This window comes from Numenius arquata, chromosome 18 (genome assembly GCF_964106895.1).
Source record: "Numenius arquata chromosome 18, bNumArq3.hap1.1, whole genome shotgun sequence".
Classification (NCBI taxonomy): domain Eukaryota; kingdom Metazoa; phylum Chordata; class Aves; order Charadriiformes; family Scolopacidae; genus Numenius; species Numenius arquata.
The window spans coordinates 10,164,018-10,180,100 of NC_133593.1; the positions used below are offsets into that span (position 1 = coordinate 10,164,018).

The 16,083-nt window shown below is 39.6% G+C and overlaps 1 protein-coding gene across 4 annotated transcripts in view; it reads right to left on the bottom strand.

Moving 5' to 3' along the window:
* Nucleotides 1–16,083, bottom strand: part of BCAS3 (BCAS3 microtubule associated cell migration factor) — a 361,152-nt gene that overhangs the window by 263,678 nt on the left and 81,391 nt on the right. The gene's annotated exons all lie outside the window — the stretch shown is intronic.

Below are 16,083 nucleotides of genomic sequence, written 5' to 3' on the forward strand. Positions count from 1 at the left end.
TCTTCTCTTCTCCAGACTAAAAAGACCCAAGTCCCTCAGCCTTTCCTCATCAGAGAGATGCTCCAGGACCCTCAGCATCTTCGTAGCCCTCTGCTGTACCTTCTCCAGCAGTTCCCCGTCCTTCTTGAACTGGAGGGCCCAGAACTGGACACAGTACTCTATTTACACAAAGTGATAAAAAAAATGAACTATTATTCAAATTTTGTTGTGGGTTTTTTGTTTGGGTTTTTTTGTTTTGTTTTTTTTTTTTTTTGTAAACATGAGCACAGACAGCATGCAACGTTAATATTACGCTTTGCAGGTTTTCAAACGACAGGATGAGAGAGCTCGGTGACTTGCAGTGGCCCCTGATTCAGCCCATAGGCTTTTCTCTGGGCATTCCCACCCTCCGCATGTTGACTCCATGGATTCCTGCTCCACCGCAGCTCTCCTCCAAAAGCACTCACGTACGTGTCTGGTTAAGATGTGACAAAGTTTATACGGTCCATGGTTTTATGAAACATATGACCTGACCTATGAACAGTAGCTTTATTTATACTCACTTAACTCCTCTCCGAGGCTGATGCAAGTCAAAATATAGCCAAATATTAGTGCTACTAAGCCCGTGTATACTTCCAAGCGTAACACATATGTCACAGTTAGAAAATTTGGTCTCAAAAAAACTTAACTAAATAAGGAAAATCTGATTTTAACAACAAAATTCACCAAAAAAATAAACATGAGTACATAAAGATATCCAAAACATTTAAAAATAAATATTACAAGAAACCCCAGTAAGTCAAAAGAAAGAGAAGAATAATAAAAAATTATTTTGTGAATAAATAATTACCTATGGAGATCCCTATACACTCTAACACACTAAGGACAATTATATATTTAATCTGAATACTGGGAGCTTGGGGTGGATGTATGGAAACTGTCAGACATTTCCCATGCCAACAGATGGCTCGACGATACGCTTGATGTACTAAAAAACTATTCCCCAGTTTCAAACACTAACTGGCTACAGCTGATGGCCCAATAAATACTAAAACTTTATCAGGATGGGTTTCTCCCTCCAGAAACTAGAGGACGCACGCTGAGGGCAGCTGAGTACAGGGGGGGGAGGCAAAAGATCAAAGGGAACAGACTCCCTTTTCTTTTAACCCTCCTTGGAATTCCTCCAAACGGGACACAAACCCGTAGCCCCCACCGTTACCTCAGTGCTTGGGGCTTTGTGAGTTGCAGAGATTGCAGTAAACATTTTTACTGCTGAAACATATTATCGTGGGTTTCGCTTTTCATTGGAATAACAAGAAAGTAAATGTTACAGAGAGAGGGTAAAATCCTGACACCCCCCCGACGTCTACAGGGCTTTTGCCACCGACGTCAAAACGGGAAATAGCATTACCCTTTTTATACAAAAGAGTTTTATAGTTGTGCATCTTGAATCCAAAAGGATGTTAACAACTCATTAAGAATGCCTGCTGTGCTAAATGACTGTTTTGATAATAATTTTAATATATTTTAGAACTAGTTATAAAACTATCATGTATCAAACCAGTCTATTTAGCAATAGTGATACCCAAACAAATCAACATTTGCAAGTGTGCCCACGTGCTTCTTCAATATATTCAGCATTATATTAAAAGTAACTTTATTTACCTACAAATTTGACAAGTTTTAACACAATTTAAACTTTCTGTAAAAAGATGAGCATAAAAAGGTGACTAAAGAACCATCCTTCAATAAACTGTGACATTTTCTGCAGGAGCATAGAAAGCAACAGTGGATAATAGCAGATTAGGACAACTGTTCATTTTTAATGCTTAAAGAAACTAAGACCCTGATTTTTCCTTTCACTTAAAAGTGAGGAATAGGAGACTATAAAAATTACTGAAACCATCCTCCTCAAGGCCTCGCATCAAAGCAAGATGCTTTTGTAACAATGAAAAAAAAGCTTATAAATGCTACATAGATGGAAAACAATTATGTGTATATGACTTGTGTTTGCAGCAAAAGGTAGGTGATGAAGCACAAGGACTGAATCGCACTTCTCCAGCGGTACAGTATCTTACCAGCACCCAGACATCAATTTGATAACAACAGGGAAATGTTTCCTACCTTCTCCCCCCTCCTCAAAGATCACACCTTCAAAATTGCAAACAGGCTCCATTCAAACCTGCACTAACTACTACTTCATCCTGGCTCGGGCATAAATTTCTTTGGAGATAACAGGTTAAACACTTAAGTTAGAAAAAATCTGAATCCAGAAGTTTTCAACAAAGTTAAGTAGCGATGGATTGAAGTTATTGATAAACATATATTTCTCAAATTTAAAAACAGGAGGGTTAATGCACTGCAAATCACCGCACTGGCTCTCTTTTAAATACATTTCTTCCACCCAAATAACATGATGCTGTATAGCACTGATTACAGGATTTCATATGCATTTCTCCTCAGTTTTAAGATCCCTTCAGTGTGCTTTCAGGGTTAAACTCACAGAAAACAAAGCGTGATTTTATTTGAGACTGCCTTTAAACAATACTTTCATTTAAATCATAGCTATCCAAAATGTAGTGATTATTTAACAAGATAATTTAAATGATCAAGAATTTCCTAAATTTTCAGTATCTCCTAAAGTCTTCCACCTTCAGGTAGGAAATGCTCTAGAATTAGGTGAGTATTTCTATAAAATGAAAATGAGTTTCCTGCAGGGAGGGTATTTAAGAAGGAAAAAAAAGAAGAAAGTTCACAAATGGAATTAAAAAGCACAGAAAAGCACAGCCCTGAAATTATTTCCCAAAGAGGGCGTTCTCATTGATGTCAACCTGGCTAACCATGATGAGGAGACTATTTGTTTTGCCATCACTCAAAGCACACTTCATGTTAGAACAGACTGGATTTTTACACTTTTGATGCCAAGATCTTCCACTGCTGACACTGTTCTGTCACAAACAAACCATAAAGCAATGCTACCAAGCTACACATCATGAACTACTTCTCACCTTCTGGCCCACGGTATAGACACAAGCTTTGCAATCGCAACTCATCAAATATGATGCCATCGCAGTATTTTTAATACATTTGTCTTCAAAGGCAACGATTCCCCGTTGAAAAACAAAAGTCAAAATAAACAGAGAAAAAGCAAATAATTATTCTGTCATTAAATAATCACAGCTCGTTTTACTCCAGATGACACATCCAGGAGGGTGATGTTCCAGAGCAAGATTGACCTTGCAAACTCCCAAAGTTTCAGTCACTAGAAAAGTCCAAGCACAGACGAGGTGCTGGCTGTGGCCGTACCAGCGCTACAGTAAATTACCTTACACAGCACTCGCCATTATAAAAGATATCTTCAAATCTCAACTAATCTATATGCTTAATAAAAGACTGACTGTACATCTTAGGAAAAAGAGGAAAAAAAACCATTTCTGTTAATCTGTGAGGCGCTATCAATGCTGCCCAACAATCAAATACGGTATTTTTCTGCCCACTTGCTCTGATCAATGGGAAAAACTTCTGCAGAGACATTCCAATTTAAACCTCTTTAACTATTAACTCAAGGCCACCATCGCATTTCAATATAGAACATTTAAATAATCAGAGGAATTTCGGGTCCGTTAAAGGTGCAGTCAGGCATCCAAAGGGGTATACAGTTTAATCTGTTTTACTGCTGGTCCAACATTAATTTTCTCATTATTAATGGATGGAAAAGCTCTTTTGTAGCCAAGGAAGCGTAATTATTTAAAATTTTAGATGTGTTGCACTTCACAGCTCTCAGCCGCTAAGCTGGCAGGAGCAACACTGCTGGAAAGCAGATCATTTATTTACCACATTTAAAGAAAAAAAATAAAACAGATATTCATAAAACACCAGTACTTTTTAGCTATTTACTGATTGAGTGTCTTATTTGAAATGTTTGTCTCTTTCACAATAAAATTAAGATATTGAACTACAACAGCAAAAATCAAAGTACAAAAATGAACTGAACTTGACATGTCATTTACTGGCTTCAGCGATGGATTAAGAATCAGGGATCCTGGGTCATATTTTTCTCGGGTGCCGAGTTACTGTGTGACCTTGAGTGAGCAACAGCTTCAAAATCCTTCGATTTTCCTAAAATTAACTTTCAGTCCCTAATATTACGAGTTTGAAGTTCCTGCAGTTCATTTTCAACATGCGCTTCTTTTTAACCTGTCCTCTCCTACTAAACTGGTTTGAAACCGTACCCCCAGCTTTGATTTCTACTCTTTGTTTTCTATACTGTTTGCAAACTTCTTCTCCATCCCCTCTCCCTCGCGCTGCTGGAAATTTGCCACTATTCATTCAGTCAACCACCACGGCTTGAAAAGTCTCCCACTTCTTGTTCGCTGAGAGCTCCTTTCTTCCTCTCTCTAAACCTACTTCTTCGGAATCTTTCTCACCACCTTGCCCTTAACTCCGTAAGGATCGGGTCTTACAATCCTACCTCTTTCCTGTCTTAGGTAGAAGCTATCTCAGTCTGAGAACGCATCCCATTCTGAACTCGCGAGGCAGCTGTACGAATTTGCACTTTTCCACTTGAATTATGTATGTAACAGATAATACTGATGTATATCAGAATGTACCTCCCCCATCCCACCAATTTAAAAGTTGGTGCTACTGCCAAATTGAAGGTGTACTTAGCTACAGCTACAGCCATGTTTTAGGTAATTATAGTATTCCAGTTTGTTTTTAAGGGCTTGTACTGAAAAATATTGCTTTTGCTCCCCCTAAAATGGTCAGAAGCCACAACAGAATTCTGTAGCTGGCCAACACTTCTACAGATACATTTGAGACCTGTAGAGAAAAGCTTTTATTGAAAAGATAAGACCACCACTAAGCTTTTGTAACAAAATGTCCTTTTCAGAGTGTAGTTACTTGCCTTAACAAATCGGCAATTGAAGCACAACTTCTAAAAAAATTCAAATACAGGGTAATTCTCATCTTTCCTGGCTACCCACAGCCACCTACTGGAGTTTTTGTAGATCTAGTTCTTGGCAATGAAGCCTTCCCCCCCTCCAGCGTAACTGAGAAACAAGGCACGAATCTTACAGTAGCAGTAGTGAATAAGAATTAAACAAACTTCAAATAGATGCACAAGCTTCTACTCTAAACCAGATCCCCCCCCCCCAAATACATGTAACAGATACATTAATAAGTATTCTCCCAGCGCAAAGGAACAGAAGCAAAGAAAAGAGATCTCTGGGGCTCGTCAGCAGTGTCTGAAACTACAATCCAAGTCCAAATCGGCCAGTCCCAGACCAACAGCAAAAGTCCAAATGTGAGACTGGGAGGTCCTGCAGGCATGGAAGAAGCTGCTAGGACTTTTTGAGGGAATTCCTGTCCAAGGCTGTGCCAAATTCACCATAGCAGAGAGCAAGGAGATGGCACATGGATCTCAACGGCCACCTTCTACACCCGTGGTGGCCTCCAGGCCACCTCCTTTGAGAGGACAGACCTTAGAAACCCCTCTGGAGGAGAGGAGGCTTCCAGCAGCTTAGATCTCAGCAGATATCACAGGAGAAAGAGGAATTAAGACCCAAGTACAATTTCCCATTCCGCCTGTCTCAGTAGCTCAGCCTAAGTTCCAAAATTATTCCCTACATTTGTCTGCGTAACTTGAGGCTTTTCTAGACAGCGGAACTCCAGAGAGAGAAGAGCTTCAGTCCCCACTGAAGACGGACAGAACAGTGACAGATAACCCAGCATCCTCTAAATTCAAACTCGATATTTGAGTATCGAGATTCTCAGAATTAGTGGACATATCTAAAATTTAGGGCTAATTTCTCTACGCTTTACTTTCTCTATAAATCATGAAAGTGACGTATAGACATGTTTTAGCATTCCACTTATTCACACAAATGCACCCTTAAGACCTCGTGACCAAGTATGTTAGTCCTGCGAAGGTCTGATTTATATAGTTCATCTGCAGCAAAGGACAGCCTGGTTCGGTTCCTCAGGACAAGCCAGTGTGCAATCCTCTCCCAATTCAACGGCACAGAAGAATCCATAAAATGAAGGAAACGGAGCCGTGCGATCAGTTGCCGCAGTGGATGGCTGGCACCCCTCGAAACGCTCGTAAGGAACGGTGCCAGATCGAAGAATGAAAATTAACTGTCTCAAATTTCTCTAAGGGCTGAGAAGTCGGTATCTCAGCAGCCTGGCCAGAAACACAGCGTACTGCCTGGAAAAATGCTACCAGAGTTCAGCTGGAGGCGGGGGATTTCACTCCAGACACCGAGGTTATTCACCCCACACCCACTTCCAGCGCCGCTCCACGCAGCTTTACGCAGCACAGGCTCCTCTCGCCCCGCCGCCACCGACACCACCACCATCCCGACCGAGACAACTAATGCCACTAAAACGGGCACGTCAACTGCCGACAGGCAACACGTGGCCTTTCCTACCTAATTCTCATGTGAAATTCTCCTTCCGCAGCATATGCCAAGGCATAAACTGGTGTGAAATACAGGTAGACTGTTAATTTCCCTTCTGCCTTATGAAGAGGAAAAAAAAGGAGAAAAAGGAAAAAAAAGGAGAAAAAGGAAAAAAAAGGAGAAAAAGGAAAAAAAGGAGAAAAAGGAAAAAAAGGAAAAAAGGGAAAAAAGGGGGAAAAGGGAGGGAAAAAAGGGGGGGAAGGGGGGGGAAGGGGGGAAGGGGGGGGAAAAAGGGGGGGAAAGAGGAGGAAAAAGGGGGGAAAAAGGGGGGAAAAAGGGGGGAAAAAGGGGGGAAAAAGGGGGGAAAAAGGGGGGAAAAAGGGGGGAAAAAGGGGGGAAAAAGGGGGGAAAAAGGGGGGAAAAAGGAAAAATTAAAAAAAATTTAAAAAAAGAAAAAAAAAGGAAAAAAGAAAAGGGAAAAAAAAAAGCAAAAGAAAAATAAAAAAGAAGCCAGTGTTGCCCGGGAGTGAAGGCAGCACACACACCAGTGCCTGCAGCACCCCACATCTGTGGGGCTGCTGTTCCCCCAGGTGTATGTCGGGGAGAGCCAGCGCGACAAACTGTCCCTTCCTTGCCGGGCTCGAGAGGATCCAGCCCTTCCTCCCCTCCACAGGGAGTGGGGAAAGAAACTTATTGACCCGTGCAGTAGATAAATGAAGAGACTATCCATTAACTAGGGAATTGCACAGAATGAAATTACATTAGAGACAATAAAATGAATATGATTTTAAAGTGTTCATTAGAACTGTCACCAACCATCTAAAATTTAACCTAGAAACCACAGATATCATCCATATATCATACAAATCTTGCCAAAAAGCATGACTAACCTGTGCAACGATCAATATTTTTGGCATAAATTTTGGTTTTAATTGGAATACCTACAACCGATTATAAAATATTCTTGTAGCCAGGAAAAGACACCAAACCAGCTAAGTTTGGGCACACATTTGTTAGCTGAAAACTTCAGCGTAGGAGAACGCCTAGGTACGAGCGACAAGAATCTCCTGAACGAGAAAGCGCTTTCTTAGGCAAACAGACAGAAGTTCTACCATCACAAAATACATTATTTCCATTTAAAAACTTGATTGTATCAATATCTGCACTGTTTTTATTGGAATCAAAATCTCAAACACGGAAAGTAAAACCTGTGATTTATTAGTTACGCCTTGAGACACAATTCAACTTCCTCTTCTCTGTCGGTGTCTCTGGGAAAAGGCAGCTTTTGGGCAAAACGCACATTTATTTGTTGTGTCAAATCTAGTCCAATCAATAACTCAAGTTAACCTAAAAAGGAATATTCCTCCTTGTGCTTCATATTTCTATAAATCCTAGAAAATCCCAATTTTATGACCCTAAACCATACCAAATAAACACAATCCATGTGTCAGCTACGACACTGACTCCAAATACCGAGAAGTTCCTTTTTCAGCTGATCTTCTCAAAAATTGTCCCACACGAGCCACGCTTTGTAGGCAAAAGATATTACTACAGGTAATATATTTTTGCCTAAAAAAAAAAATAAAAAAAATAAATAGAGGTACAGGCAGATTTAAAAACCAGGAGGTTTGGTTCTTTCCAGGCCGGCTGATGACATTTGCTGCAGCAAGATGAGCAGCTGCTCTCGATTCGAAGCCGAACCAACTGTTCCCTGTCACACTGAAGAGCACAGCATCAGTCACAGCCTCCGTATCGCGAGGAAGGGGAAAAGAAATTCTGTAACTTCTCTATCCCCGTGTAATCTGCATTAAGCCTTTGAGCCATGTAACTTTCAAAATGAAAATAATTTACTTTTTGGCTTCTTTGAAATACTGGTAAGAAATGGCTACATATTAAAAATACAAACATTTCACCCTTAAACAAAAAGTTAAAATTAAAAAAAAAAAAAAAAAGAAGGACACTCTTAGCGTCACTGTTTATAAAACTTAATTAAGCTTGCCATGTCTGTAAAATTTTCTGGTTTCCTAGGGGGTGGAGGGGAAACTTACAGCTTATCATGAAATTTGGCAAATAGAAATGGTAACTATAAGATAAAAACTTATCTGTCTGGAAGTGATTTCTGAAACACTGATCTTATTTCCTTCTTTTCGGATTCTATTTTTAATGTATTATCTATGGCTGTACAGAGCTTGCACAAGTGTGGACTACAATTAAGCAACTAATACTGAGTTTTAATGCAAATAAAATGTCTATAATTTGCTTTTAAATGTGGTGAAGTAAAACAATTTACTAAAATAAAACTACAGCCCCACAGACTCCAAAATGACTCTTAAAAGCGTGTATAGCCATTTTTAGAGTAGGAATGGATGTGTATAATTTACAGACAGGTTGGTTTTAATTATCACACTTCATAAAGGCCTTTCTACCTTAGATCTGTCAGAATGAGGAGAGGAATTCTGTTAGTTTTTACCACGTTAAAAATCTATAGAAGGATCCTCCCTTCTGGCCTCCTAAAACCAAGACCCTTTAAGTGTGTCCAGTTTGCTCAAAGAACTCAAAAGCAGATTCGGGGATGTTTATCGGTGGTGTGATTTATAGCCCTTAGACTTTGGGAATTGTCACCCCTCGCGCCAGCGTTCGGAGGCTGCCGGGGCCACCTCCCGCCACCCAGAGCGCGTCCTGCCCGGCGCGGGGCCGAGCCCTGCCGCTCCCTGCCAACATCATAAATGCTGCCATTAAAATATTTGTTTTAATTCTGACCTCAGAGTCACAGCTAATAAACAAGAAAGGCAATGAGAAATTGAAAAACAAACTCAATGCAGCTGTTGGACTGGACGTTTCACAACTGCGTTTAACGGCATCCTTTAATTTCACGTCTATGAATAGAAGCCATAGACCACAGCTCGCACGCCAGCCACGCAGCCAGGCAGGATTTGCTTTTGAGTTCATTTCGCAGTCTTATTCCGTCATGTAAATTTTACTGTATTTTTAACTTTTCCTTTGAGATGCGATCTGCAAACAATGGCTGACTATTTGCCGGCGGTTTCTCATTAGCAGCAACGGACAGCGTTGGTACAGTTTTTTCCATGCTCTTCCTCACACACACGAGGAGCAGAATTTTTGTGTGTCTGTACAATCCATGCTTGTATGTGAGTCAGCCCAGAGCCCGTTTAAATCCATCCAGTGAGCAGATGATTAATGTTTTAGAAACTATGCATTACAAAATCACAGGAAAGAATTAGATACAGAGGAGTGAAGCATAAAGCCAATGCTGTTCTATGGACTTCCCAAAACTAACTCATATATAAGACCAAAAGTGTTATTTTTTTTATTATGTCTTTGTAACAACCAATGAAAATACTCTTCCAGGATGCACGGGATTACAAATGCTAATTAGGTAGAGAGTCAGGAACCTGAACATACTTGAAAGAAATACATTTGGAAAACGGAAAAAGAGGCCACATCCTTTTAAAATTGTAGATACAAATAAAGAATCAGATGATTAAGAATTAGGGTAAGTAAGAAAGCCAGAATTTCCAATTTATTTTGGAATATATTCCTTGGGTATGGAGGAAAATACAGATAATTATATTTTGAAAAAAAATATAGCACTTTGGTGCGTTTTTCAAATATGCAATGATCCTCCTCTTCTCAGTTCCCAGGTTTGGTGTGTGAACAGATAAGAAATATCACCCCACAGCTCTCCAAAACTCAACACTTTGTTTCCTATAGGGGAGGGGGGGATATATTTTCATTAAAAAATAATAAAAAGATAATAATAATAAAGGTGAATAACAATTTCTTTTAAACATGTGGAAATCCATCTTCCAAATAATATATACCCTTGGAGCTTTATATTGAAGTGTCTTACAAAAAGAAAAGAAAAAAAAGGAAAAAGAAAAAGGGAGCAGACCCACTGTCTCCCAACTGCCCCGAAGGCTCGCTCCTCGCTGCCGTCGCAGCTCAGGCTATCTGCATCCACAACTTTGCTGGAGTCCCAAGACCTTACCTGAAAGTAAAGCAGTGAATACTTTGGGCCGATATTAAAAGGCAGAGCAATAAACCAAAGCATCTGAATGAAGCGTAGAGAGAGATCTCCACAGCAGCCCACGCCAGAGCCCTGCGCAGCCCAAGCGCATTGATTGCCTGGAACGAGAGGGAGCTGCAATCATCCCTGTGTCTGCCACGGAACAGGGAACAAAGGGAATTAGTTTTAATGGACCACGGCTGACATCAGAATTGGTGAGGTTTTCTCCTCCTTTCTCAATCACAGCCTCTAATAATACAACATAATGAAAAACGAGGATGTTTGTATGGTTCCTTCAGTCCCCAGTCTAGACACTCCCCAGTTTAGACTAATCCAAGTTCACCATTGAGCAACTGATTCTAATTGGTAGCATTTAATCCTTTCCCTTCCCTCTCCCCGTTTCAGACCCTGCGTACACTGACAATTCCTGGCAGACTATCACCAACACGTTAAAAACTTGGAGGTTTGTCTGTAAACATCTTAAATGAAGTAACCCCCTACGGTGTATCCCTTCCTTTTGTGAACTTCCAAAATTTCATCCAGGGCACCGTCATCCAGAGTTGACACAATAAGCTCTTGTCGATTTACGTTACGTACCAGACAGGATCCTTCTGCAATGCTAGAATGACTATGGCATTCTGAAAATGGTTTCTACCTATTTTTTATATATATATACGTATATGTAAAAATATATATAGATATGTCTAAAAATAAAAAATACAAATATATAAATATTATATACATATAAAAGTATTTTATATGTACAAATACTTGCATAGTGTTGCACTGACAGAAAAACATCTTAATAACCAGGAAAATATTCACAATTCTTTTTTTTTTTGTTTATCCTGGCTACATTTTCACTATGGTAAAACACTGTGTCAACACTGCTGTTTACATTATAGAATTGTTGCTGGTTGTACATAACTGACAGTTCTAAATATCTTATATTTATAGCATGGAAAAGGCCAAATCACCACTCCAAGAAAGGGTGGAAGGCTATCTTGTCCTCTAAACCACAGTAACAGAATACATGTGTTCATCAAAAAAAAAAAGAAGGAAATCACGCAGGGGGCATTATCTGCAACTCAGTGTGGCTAACAACAACCTAGATTATTTCTGTGTGGCCACGGTGTATTGGGTAATCCTCTGAAGACAGTCCTTGTTCCTGGACCCAGTCTAAAGGTATCAAGATTTTCTTTTAAAAAAAAAAGTCTGAAAAATGAATTTAAATTACCTAATATGAATTAGTAAACAGCACTAAATTTTTGTCTGGCTGCTCTGTCCACAGTAAGTTGGCCCTTGATTCATCCCAAACTGAATATTCAAGCTAAAATAAATCAAGCCAATGTTAACACTAAGTAAAAGGATCCACACAAAAGCTTAATGTGATTTTCATTTAGTAAGTGAATTAAAGTAACTGTTGTTGGAGTCTCCGTGTAAGTATAAGCCTCTTGTTTCCACTACATCAACATTCATGCCAGAGGTACATTAATAAAGTCCCCAGTCTATTAATATTACTTCACTTCCTTGTATTATTTATTCTCCTCTTGAAAAGTTTTAATAAAAGGCTTAAAGTCTTCCTAAAAGTTAGAGGCTGCCTGCCTTTGTTCAGAAAGGAGAGACCGGCCACGGTGCTCCTCACTCCGCTGCAGCAGCTGCTTTGCAGAGACCACCAGATGGGTGTTCAAATACCAGCTAAATATCCTCAGAAAACAACCCGTTTCCATCGCGATGCTTTCTGTACATCCAAGATATGGGACTTGCTTCTTAGAGGATCCTTCTCCACTAAATTGAAGAAATATTATTCTCCCAATCAACTGCGAAACAGCGTTTTAATCAAAAGACATTCAGTAATTGCCATTCAAAGATTCTGCGCAAACTTCACCCGGCCTGTTGGCCATTCCCAAGCTCCCTGAAAAATTCACCTGGCTTGCTGGCCATTCCCAAGCCACATGAATGGTCTGGGCTGGCAGAAGCCCATTTCTGGCCATCACCTGCACCGGGGCCCCACAGTGCCTTCCTTCAACACACCAGCATCCTCGCCACACGCTGCGGTGCAAGCACCACTTCATGGGAAGGGGTTGTGGTAAAAAATAAATAAATACCACGTGTATGCAATACTCCTTAAGCGAATACACTGCAAAATCAGATCCTTTTTTGCAGTTCATACATAACGTCTCTTCCACAGCACTTGGCAATGCTAAATTATTACTACAACATTTCTTTAATTTATTCAATACTGGATGGATATTTAAAAAAAATTTAATCAAAACACGAGTGCTTCAGAAGAGGGACCTTATCTTCATTTAAGTCACAAAACCAACCACTGGCATACATGGCATTATATAAATAAAACCTGATTTTGACATATAATAAAGCCTACAGAAAAACTGTGTCGGTTTCCTACGGAAGAAAAGGATACGTGAAATACTCCTATTCTAGCAATTAAAACAGAAAAAAGAAAACAAGTAACAGTGCCAAGTCACCTGAACTTGAAGCTTGGAATCGGATTTATTAAGCACACTTCCAAAAAGAGAACAAGAACGTTGTATAGGAAGTGTGCCCACCCGCCAGGAGAAACACTCGCACCAAAGCTGACAACACGACTGGCAAAGGGAACGGATTAAGGAGGCTCACGTCGTAATTTTTATTTTTACCACTAGAATAAGGACCAAGTTCACATTTCATGTCTGTTTCCCCAAAGATTCAATCAGCAACAAATGGCAAAGGAGGACCGGTTCTTTTTCACTTTTATTGAACTACTATGTATCTTACCTATTAAAATGAAAAACGTTAAGCAGAGAGGGCAATAACAATGTACGCAGGGACCCGGCTTTTAGAAATTCCATAGGACTAAGGGATTTTGTGGATGAGATGCCTGGCTGCAAATTTTCAGCTGTAGAACAAACCCTCCTCTTCCCTCCCCTCCACCCCCTAAAAAAACCCCAGCAGCCCACTCCCCATAGGAAACCATCACAACTTTTTCTGAAAACTAAAATTTGATGTGCACAGGAAAAAACACAGAGAAAACCCAAACTACCAGGAACTGCAGGTTTTCTCCTTTATGGTTTGGTTTTTGTTTTCCCTCCTAATGTTAAAAATGATTTGCTGTATGTCTTAGACCAAGACTTTTACAGTCTCCCTAAAATCAACTGACTCAGAAGCAAGCTTTTATTAACATAAGGGTCTGGAAGAGGTATACAGGGACATGCAAGGCAGCACTAAAAAACCTGGTGCTCCATAAGTATACTCAGAAATGATATTTCAAGTTTGTTATTTTATTATTCAACCGGATTTGCAGAGTTGCCATAGACATAATACAAAAAAAAAAAAAAAAAGCTAACTACATGCCAAGTTTCTTTTTCTTCAAATACCTCAAAAATAGAAAAGAAAAAAATTCAATAGATTTGCCTTAAATTTAAACAAAAGGTAGATTTAATGCCAGCAAAAGTCACTACAGAAATGTCTACACAGCAGAGTGAAATGCTATGCAGAACCCTCCTGCTTCTTTGTTCACGAAGTTCTCTCCTCTTCCCATTGATTCTTTTCTGATAACCCTACAATGAATCCTACAATATATTACCCCTTCCCAGGGGCGATTCTCACAATGATACCTGTAAATCCCATACAGCTATTTTACTCACAATTAACTTCTCCCTGGCAAGCTCCTTGTTCGGTATGAAAACAGAAACAGCAGAAACCCAAAGGATGTATCTTACTGGGAAGACATACCTCTAAAACACAGCTTAAAGTGGCTGTGGCATGTTCTACTGGTTTCCTACTGTTCTACTGGTTTCCTACACAAAAATCGTATATATCCCTCCTCTGTATCCACCGACCTTCAGTGGTTTCCAGTGTCAGTGGTGGCTCTGTTTTAGGGTTTTTTTTCAAACACAATCCTCTAAGTTTCTACAGAGCTGAATACCTGTGGAGCTGCTGGGCCCTTGGGATGAGACATGATTAAATTAATCTATTTAATCAGCCATAGGGAATAAAATCATTAACTGAAACAGACCAGCGTTCCCTGTTTGCCTTTACAGCAAAAGTTAGCAATCGCTGTGTTCTAGCATCACAGACACTGCTGGAAATGATGAGCAGAAGTGTTTTTTCACCACAACCAGCCAATAGATGAAGACAGTATCAAAAGCCACCTCTTGTTTTGTTCTGCTTTGTAATGAGATCGGCTCGATTGGCAATACACCACTAGATAATGGATTAAGATGATGTTACTTACAACACTGGCTTCAAACAAAATCCTGCCTTGATGTTAAATAAAGAAAGCAGAACCCTGTGTGAAGTGCTGCTTTCATACTGGCGCAGCTGGGCTAAGAGTTTTCAACCGGTTTGACACTGCTGTACCCAGAACAGGCGGTACCAGTCAATACCTTCCTGTGAATCACCCCTTCTGCAGGTCTCTCAGAACATACGTAATACACAATCAGTCCAAAATAACACCAATTAGAAAAAGCGCTTTGCCATTAAGGATCTTGTTGCACCGTTAGATGCAAGGTAAGAGTCTGCTGTATCGTATAGAAAGGATTGTAATTTTAGTATCTGAGCAAACCAACAGAACTTGATTATAATACAAGTAATCCAACAATATGCAAATATACTCTTCAATTTAAACAAATAACAAGTTAGTTTGCTTTTGCATAAACATTCTGCTTTCCTTAAATCCACACAATCATAAAAGTTTCTTAAGGAGGCATTCAATTAATATCTACAAAGCATTCTAATTTAAGCAGCTGTATTTATTTCACTTAATTAGCTTTGCTCAACTCCCAGTATTACCTTTCTACCAAAGTCCAAAGCAAAAATATTACTGTTGTGGAACTGGCAGAGTTGATGCTCAGCTAAATGCACAGAGCTCCACAAAAAATTAAGTATCACAAAAATTCTTAAGTATCAGAAGCAAATTCAGGCAGATGAGAACACAGTTCTGATGTCAAAATCTGACAGTGAAAATGCTGTGAACTGCACACCACTATTAAAGAGTTCTGACATAACAGATGGGGCGTCCGAATGAGACCAACTGGTCACTAAAAGTGAAAACATAAATGACAGACACTTAGTTTTATTCTTTCAAATGTGACTTTGTCCTCAAGATCCTCGTGGCATTTGCTACATTTTAGAAACCATTTATTTCGGCACGTGGGAGCTGTTGATTTGCTGGCCATTTCACCTACTGCTGCAACCAACCAAAACATACATTTTTGCTGCCTATAGGTGGGATAATAAACATGTTAATTGTCAAACTAGTAAGATTTATGAACAGACAAGATTTGTAGTAATCTCTGCTGCCCAGAGTCATTGTTCATTCATAAGGAGGAAGGACAGGAATAGGTACTTTTGAGGAGTTTCTTAAAAGTATTTTCAGATTATAGTTGATTTCACTCAGGAGAGAGGGTAGAATTGGAAACTCCTCATCAACAAAACCCTCAATGGCAGTGTAAGTTACTTTAAAAAATAGTGCCAGTCAAATAACTCATTTTATTTTCATATTTATGGAGGAGTATAATTTAATACATGTGCTGATCCTCTGGAGACCTGCCTATCAGAACATCTGGATACCCAAAAGAAAAGAATTCCTTCGTACTTCTGCTCCATCTAAACTCGTAAACTGATTCTTTTCACCTATATTATAGTGTAACAGTCACTTAAGTTTGAAATTTC